General features: G+C 33.6%; 1 long non-coding RNA gene across 7 annotated transcripts; it reads left to right on the forward strand.

The window, feature by feature from the left end:
* The first annotated feature begins 1485 nt into the window (after positions 1-1485).
* LOC141717787 (uncharacterized) lies at positions 1486-6472 on the forward strand. 7 transcript variants are annotated; one of them, XR_012573790.1, is made up of 7 exons: positions 1486-1912; positions 2112-2156; positions 2381-2858; positions 2948-3097; positions 3257-3573; positions 4340-4398; positions 4659-5006. It is a non-coding gene; the product is annotated as an uncharacterized LOC141717787 (long non-coding RNA). The 7 variants fall into 7 exon arrangements; XR_012573794.1 differs by lacking the exon at positions 4659-5006 and adding an exon at positions 6157-6472 and having other exon boundaries at positions 2112-2858; XR_012573788.1 differs by having other exon boundaries at positions 2112-2858.
* The last annotated feature ends 860 nt before the right edge of the window (positions 6473-7332 follow it).

Genomic DNA, 7332 nt, shown 5'->3' on the forward strand with positions numbered 1-7332 from the left:
ATTTAGCTACACATGATAAAAAGATAAGCAAAATAAAAACTAACAAAATTCTAACTCTAAATTGATGTTCTAGGTGTTGGGTGTGTAAAATACAAGAAGGGATATATATATATATATGGTCTTGCTCCAATGAGAACTTTTTTACGATGAGATACGAGATTTAATCTCGACCACACAAATTTAAACCTACTTTTAATCTGGACCACTTATTTTAAATCCCGCCATCATCAACAACCATAATCTCCTCCATCATAATCTTTCTACTTATCACCACCACCTCCGGCAACCACCACCTCCGGCCACCAACAGAAAATCACCACCGTCAAACATAAAATCACCACCGGAAAATCAAAAATCACCGCATTCGACCACCTGCAAAACAGAAAATCACCACCAGAGAAAAAAAATCACCAGAACCGACCACTGTGTCTACCCACCAGATCTGTCGACCAACTACGTTCATCAACTTCATTCACCAACAGACCCACCATTATGGTATAACCACCAGAATTCACCATAAAATACCAAATATTTAAATTAAATCATCCAGATTCGAATAAAAATCACTAGAATAAATTATAATTACACTAGATCATAAATTATAATTAAACTAGATATGTAAGCATCAATCATTTTCTATGCCAATCGTAACCACATTTCATTGACGATATTTATCTATTCGTTAATCATCGTCGTCGATTAGTTTTTTTTACGGTCTTTCAATGATTTGTGACTGGATTCGTGATGATGGTAGTGTGGCGCCAGTTGAGATGTCGCTGGAATTTGGGTGACACAACCGTAATGAATGACAGCAGCGGTGAAATCGAAAGAAGATGATGGAGATTAGGAGGTGTGACGGGAGACGGTGGAGCGGTCTCCTTGGTGACGGCGGCGGCGGTGATGAGTGGGGGTAGGTGGGCTGGTTGAGGAGTAGAGAGGCAGTGTATATCTATGTATGTATATAACAAGCGTATGAGACAATTGTTTGGCAGGTGAGAGAAACCGAGAGAGATGAAAATGTGTGGTTTAGATTATAAAAGATTAATAAAAATTAAGGGTCAAGATTAGATCTCATATCTTACCAAAATAGAGGTTCTCATTTGAGCACCTGCCTATATATAGGAAAAATATGAAGGTTTGGGTCTTGAAATAGCAAATCCTGCTTAGGATATCACTACACTATATAAGGCCTATTATAATATTTTGTTTCAGTGTAACAGCTAAATTGTGACCATAGGTGGCTTCAAATTATTTTTGACTATTTATAGTTATACTTTATTTTATTATAATGATTGGTGTCATTTACTGTAATTATAGAGAAAATGGGGTATTTACGGTTACACACCATAATTAATGTTAGGAAAGATGTAACCAATGACCAAAATTTCAGGCCGTGGAATTAAAATCATGGGGCGGAAATCCAAATTATTTCCAAATATATGAGTATAGGGATTAAAATTTATTCAAAATATTAAATTTGTCATTTCACCCTCTCCTCTCAGATTTCACTCGTCTATCACATTCACTCTACTCACTCTCTTCACATTTCACTCTCTTTAATTAGGTCTAATTCTCTCATCATTGGAAGTTCATCTTCATCATCAATCGGAAGCGGGTGTTTTTAATCATTGGGTTTTCTATCATTCTCTTTTCCATGGGTCTTCAATCGGGTTACAGTCTTCAATCGGGTATTCCCTCTTCAGTCGAGTTGAGTCTTCAATCTTGTCATCATCATCAATTATTTGGGTCTGTAAGCGGATCTTAATCTTTAATTAGGGTTTCTGAATTGAGGATTTAGCTAGTGGGTTTATCAAATAGGCTTGATGATTTGGGCCTGTAAGCTAGTTTCAATTCACTACTGATTGATTTTAAGATTCAATACTTCTGGGCTTCTCTTTGTTTGAAACTGAAGGTAATTTAAAAATCGATTCACTGAGTCATATTTTCATTAGTAAAATGTACATAATTTGTTATGTATTCATGATATTTAATTTAAAATTAAGGATGTTATGCATCGATTTTGATATGGTGCTCTTGTACGAGTATTAAGGTAGTAATACCCCCAATTTAAATAATATGAATAAGCCTCAATTGCTCATTGTTGATTCCAGGCCCTATTTAATTACTTGTTGATATGTTCCGGTGCATCTGCAAAGGTGTGCTCATTTTGGTATTTTTGATTATGTAAATTAGGTTAAAATTTTGTTCTTGATATTACTAACTAGTTTTCTAGTCAATTACGTGTACAGGTTTTACACGTGCAATTCACTGGAATTAGATTATTGGGATGCTGATTTGTTAATTTTTTGTTTAGTACAGCGAAAAATGGAAATTCTACATATTAAGTATTAATTACTCTAAAAATTAACTATTATTACAGCCAGAGACCTGGGAGCTGTCAACCTGGATTGAGTACCAGTCACCTTACTTAAATAAGTGCCGGAGTTTATGTATAAAGGAAGGAGTGCAATTGTGTTCTATCAATTTAGGACTTTTTAAATGGGTTGTACCTAGTGAGACACAGTTATATTGACAATATATTTGTATTTTAAAGTTGAAATATTATAGTGACACTACTTATGGCAGTTATGACTACTATTGGAATGAGATAAGCAGCCTCCCTGAAAAAGAAGTCCAGTTATTGGGATGGAATGACTGTATATGAGAACCTTTGTCATATCATACACTCTCTAGGTGGCGAGTACCTTTGTCAAGTTTGTGACAAACTTGTCTACCCGAATGAAGCACTTCAATCATATTGCACTCATTTATACTGCAGAATCTGTTTTGTTGACGTTGTTTTAACTACCAAGGTCTGCCCCTGTCATGGATACTTGGTGACAGTACAAGACTCTAAGGTTATGACTTTAATATATTATAGGTATTCAATTTAGTGTATGAAATGATTTTGGCGATCTTAATTTCTTCACTTACCTAATTATTGCAGCCACTAGTTGTATCCGACAAAGCTTTGGCTGAAAGACTAGACTGAACACTAGTGCGGTGCTCATATCACATGAGTGGATGCTCATGGCAGGGCCCTTTTTCTTAATGCAAGTCACATTGTTCTGGATGCTCCTTCAGAAATTCTCTCATGGTATGTAACAGAGGCTTGTACATTGTTAAGTACGTGAGCATGCTCAAACTTGTGTTGTGAGTGTACAAATGTCTACATGTGATGTTCAATTTCTAGTGCAAGTCCCTAATCTCTTACATTGATAATATTTCTTATTTATTGTCCAACTACATTTTTGAGTCCACGAGCTCAGAACAGTTCACAATTCGTAGCCCAAGCCTCGCAGGCAATAGTATCTCAGGCTGCAACTGCCCCTCCATCTGCAGATAATGCCAGCACTTCAGCTACTTGGCCAACTGTAGAGCAGTGATCTCTACAACAGTTACAAGAATTTTATGAGCAGTATGTACAATCTATGCAGAAGTTGCATCAGCATGCACCGCTTGTAGGAGGACAGCCTCGAGTCTATTCTCAGAACTTAGCTCCAAGTTCAACCCAACCCCATTATCAATTAATGCAGCAGCTCCAATGCCAAAGCCAAGAAAAAACTCGGCCCCGTAAGTATACCAATTTTTAATTAATTAGCCAATTTTGGCGCAATAATTAAAACAAATAATTTAAACCTTTAAATACTCTGATCATCTGCACTTCATGATCTATACTATACTCTCAAAATTATACCATCTATACTTCCCATTTATACATTCACTGTTAGTTAAATAACCTCAAGTTCTCACTCTAAAGCAAAAATATTTATCACCGGTTCTTTACAACCTACAGCACGCACTGATATACACTCACACATAGCATCAATCTCATGCATAACACACACTTGATAATTTTTTGTTTCAAGTTTAATACATCAATTTCTTCTCATTTCTTTACATTATTTTAGAAACGTAATCATTTTGAGTTTGTTAACATACTCGTGTATATCACAAAATTGCCTTCTTTTTTGAAGTTGGTACTGCATAGTTGAGTGAATCTAGGGTTTTTTACAAATTCTATGTGCTTTGATTTTGCAAGTCTTTGTGAACATGTAATATCAGTTTACTTTTTTTCGTGCATGGTATAACACAATAGAGGAGGAAAAATCCTGCATTGACAAATAATTTTCCGAAAACAACAGCCTCATACAATTAGTATGCTTTGTTAGTCTATTTTGCTTTTAAATTTCTTTAACTTTGCAATTGTCTATTTGTCAAATATATTGACTAGCTCATATTACTTCGATTCCTATAGATTTCTCTCTATTTTATTCTAAACATGAACTTCTTGTACATAGTATTAATATCTGATCTGTTGTTTGTAACATGTGAAAAGAAACCATGGTGGAAAACAATATAAATGAACGTCTAATGAAGGTGGCAGAAGCTCGAAAAGTAAGTTATATATCAAACAGTGTAACCTTGTACATCTGATAAATCGATTTTTCTCTAAATTTCATAAGTTTAGCTCATTTTGATTGGCTCGTTTTTTAAAAATGGTGTATCCTCTGCTTACACAAAAATCACACCAATCAAAATGGGCTAAATTCAAAAATCATCTATGGCTTGAGTTTTCATAGATTGAGTTTTGTGAAACACGACAAGTCTCGATTACAAGCCTAGTTTAATAATTTTTCACATAATAATTCTTTCAGTGTAAAGAAGAAGGAAACCTCTTCAAAAAAGAAGATACCTAAAAAGCATTAGTGAAAGAGAAGGATAAAGAACCTATGTGAGCAGCATAAGAGAAGAAAGAATGTTAAAAGTGATAATGTTGTCACCATAAAGTTGTATTGTACCTAGCCAGTAATTTTCATGATCTTGATGTGGTACCTAGCTAGCTAAGTTAGTTTTAGTTTCTAGTACTTGTTTTGGTATAATGGGTAGGCTTGGAACTGGTTGGTGGTTGATAGTACTTATCTGGTTATTTTGGTGGTTGGATTGTTTTTGATGATGAATGTTTGTTAAACTTTGAAATGGGGAAGTTCTATTTTCAAGCATTATATTGCCCTTTTTTTCATAAAGTGTTAGCAATGAGTCCTGTAAACTGTAGCTATTGATATAAATTATACAGATTCTCTGTTGGTAAATATCAAAAAAAATATTGGTAAAGATTTAAAAGTGTAGGTAAAGGTATAAAAGGTTTATATAAAAGTGTTACTATAGATAACAAGTTGTAGCTATTGATAAATTTGTTTTTCAAAATTTAGTGTTATGGTAACACCAAATAAGATGTAACAAATACCATAATGGTGTTACCATAGGTCTATAGTTACAACAATTTTAATGTTACCAAAATAACAAAAGTATAGTCATAGATGTCCTATGATTTCACATTTTCTGGTGTTACCAAAAATTGAAAAAGTGTTACTATAGACCCCTATGTTGGGGCTGATATTAGTTACGGTCCTATTTTTTGAAAAAGTGTTATCATAGCCATTTTCTTCATTTTCAACAATGTTTTTTGGCCTTTATTCACCCTTTTTTAGGTGTTACAATAGGTTGTTTATGGTGTAGTATATATTTCCTTCTTTTCATTTTTCTTCTCCAACATGTATTTGATATTTCCTCCCATTCCTTTGACTTCAAGAATAGTCAACCTCCTTCCTTATTTGCACCTTTTCCATCTCAAATTCTGATTTTATTAATTTTTTTACAAAACAAAATAAGATAATTTTTTTATTAATGAAATTACGAAAACAGAAATAAAATAGGTAATAAAAAGATGCTAAATATGGATCTATCAATTGTGAATCTTCTGGGAGGTTACTTTTACAATGGTAATTATCTATGTAATAATATAGTAGCACTTGTATACCAGCAAAGATGGGGTTAACCGGCTACGCAATAATTACTAATATTCATTTTTGTTTTTAAATGAAATCTCAAAAGGTAAAATGGCACTTATAATTTTTTCAGCATTGTATTAAACAAATAAATTTGAAAAAAATAAAAACAAAAAAAAATGAAACCGACAAACTGTTAACCGAACCAAAAATAACCGTTTCGAGCAGTTTAATTACGGTTAATAACTAGAAACTGAACCGACATACATGGTTTGGTAATGATTTTCGGTAAAAACCAAGTCAAACCAAACTGTGCACACCTTTACGTGGAATGTTCTCAGGTTTGCTTTGGTTTTTTTCTCAACAGTACTAAGGTGATGATTTAAGTCCGATAGCATTGTTGTGTTAGTCGACTTGGAAAGTATGGAAACAACGAGGATTGGAAGCTGTAGAGTTGGTCACTTCAGCAAAAACTCTCTTCAATCAATGGAAAAATGCTCAAGATAAAACCACTGACACATCTCTTGGGTTCATGACACAGATGGATGGTGCGTAGCATTAGAGCGTACCAGATGAAAATACAATTAAACTAAATACTGACACGACACTATTTGCAGTTTCTCATTATTTTAGTTTTTCTGGAATGGCTCAAGATTATGTAAGTGGACTTATTGAGTCTATAGAATGATGCAAGCAAGGCAACATTTTATCAAAAGTGACCACGGAAATAGGCATCAGGACAGCCTTGGTAAACCTTGAGTTGGATAAAAAACAGTGGAGCAGCGTGGTGGTAAAAACATATTTCAAGTGGTCATACATGTAGGAATGGGCACGGGGCACTTCGAGGTCGGGAAGTGGTGTCCCCGCCCCCAATCTCTCATATCGATCCCAAAAATCGCGCTGAACCCCGATACCCGCCCCGAACAAGGAACGGGGATCCCCACAGGTTTTCGGGGAATTTAAATTTTTAATTAAAAAATAATAATGTAATTTTATATTTTATATTTTTAATAAAAAATTAAAATACTAATTGATAACATATAAATATATTGAAATTATCTCATATTTTTAATATCAAATTATATCAAAATTTTATATAATACAAATAAACGGCAAATTTTAAGTTATAAAAATATATTGTATTATATTATATTATAATGTAAAATAAAATATTGATCAATAAATTATAGATTATTTTAAATTCAAATAATATTATAAAATTTATTTATTTTAATTATTAATTTAGTAATATATTTATATTATATATATACATATTATTTATATACACAATCAGGGCGAGGAATCACTCCGCCCCGATCCCCCCGATCACCGAAATCTTCATAAAATTCTCCCTCATCACCGTCTCGCCCCTAAAAAATTCCTTAAATCCCGACCCGAACGAGGCGGAGTGAATGTCCATCCCTACAAACACTTTTTGAATCAAGTAATGTACTATTTAGCGAGACTTACTCATTCCATAGCGGATTGTGTTTTATGAGTGGATAATGCACACTCGGATTTAATTAATGTATGTGCAAATATT

This window comes from Apium graveolens, chromosome 4, assembly GCF_009905375.1.
Source record: "Apium graveolens cultivar Ventura chromosome 4, ASM990537v1, whole genome shotgun sequence".
In the NCBI taxonomy this organism is placed as follows: Eukaryota; Viridiplantae; Streptophyta; class Magnoliopsida; order Apiales; family Apiaceae; genus Apium; species Apium graveolens.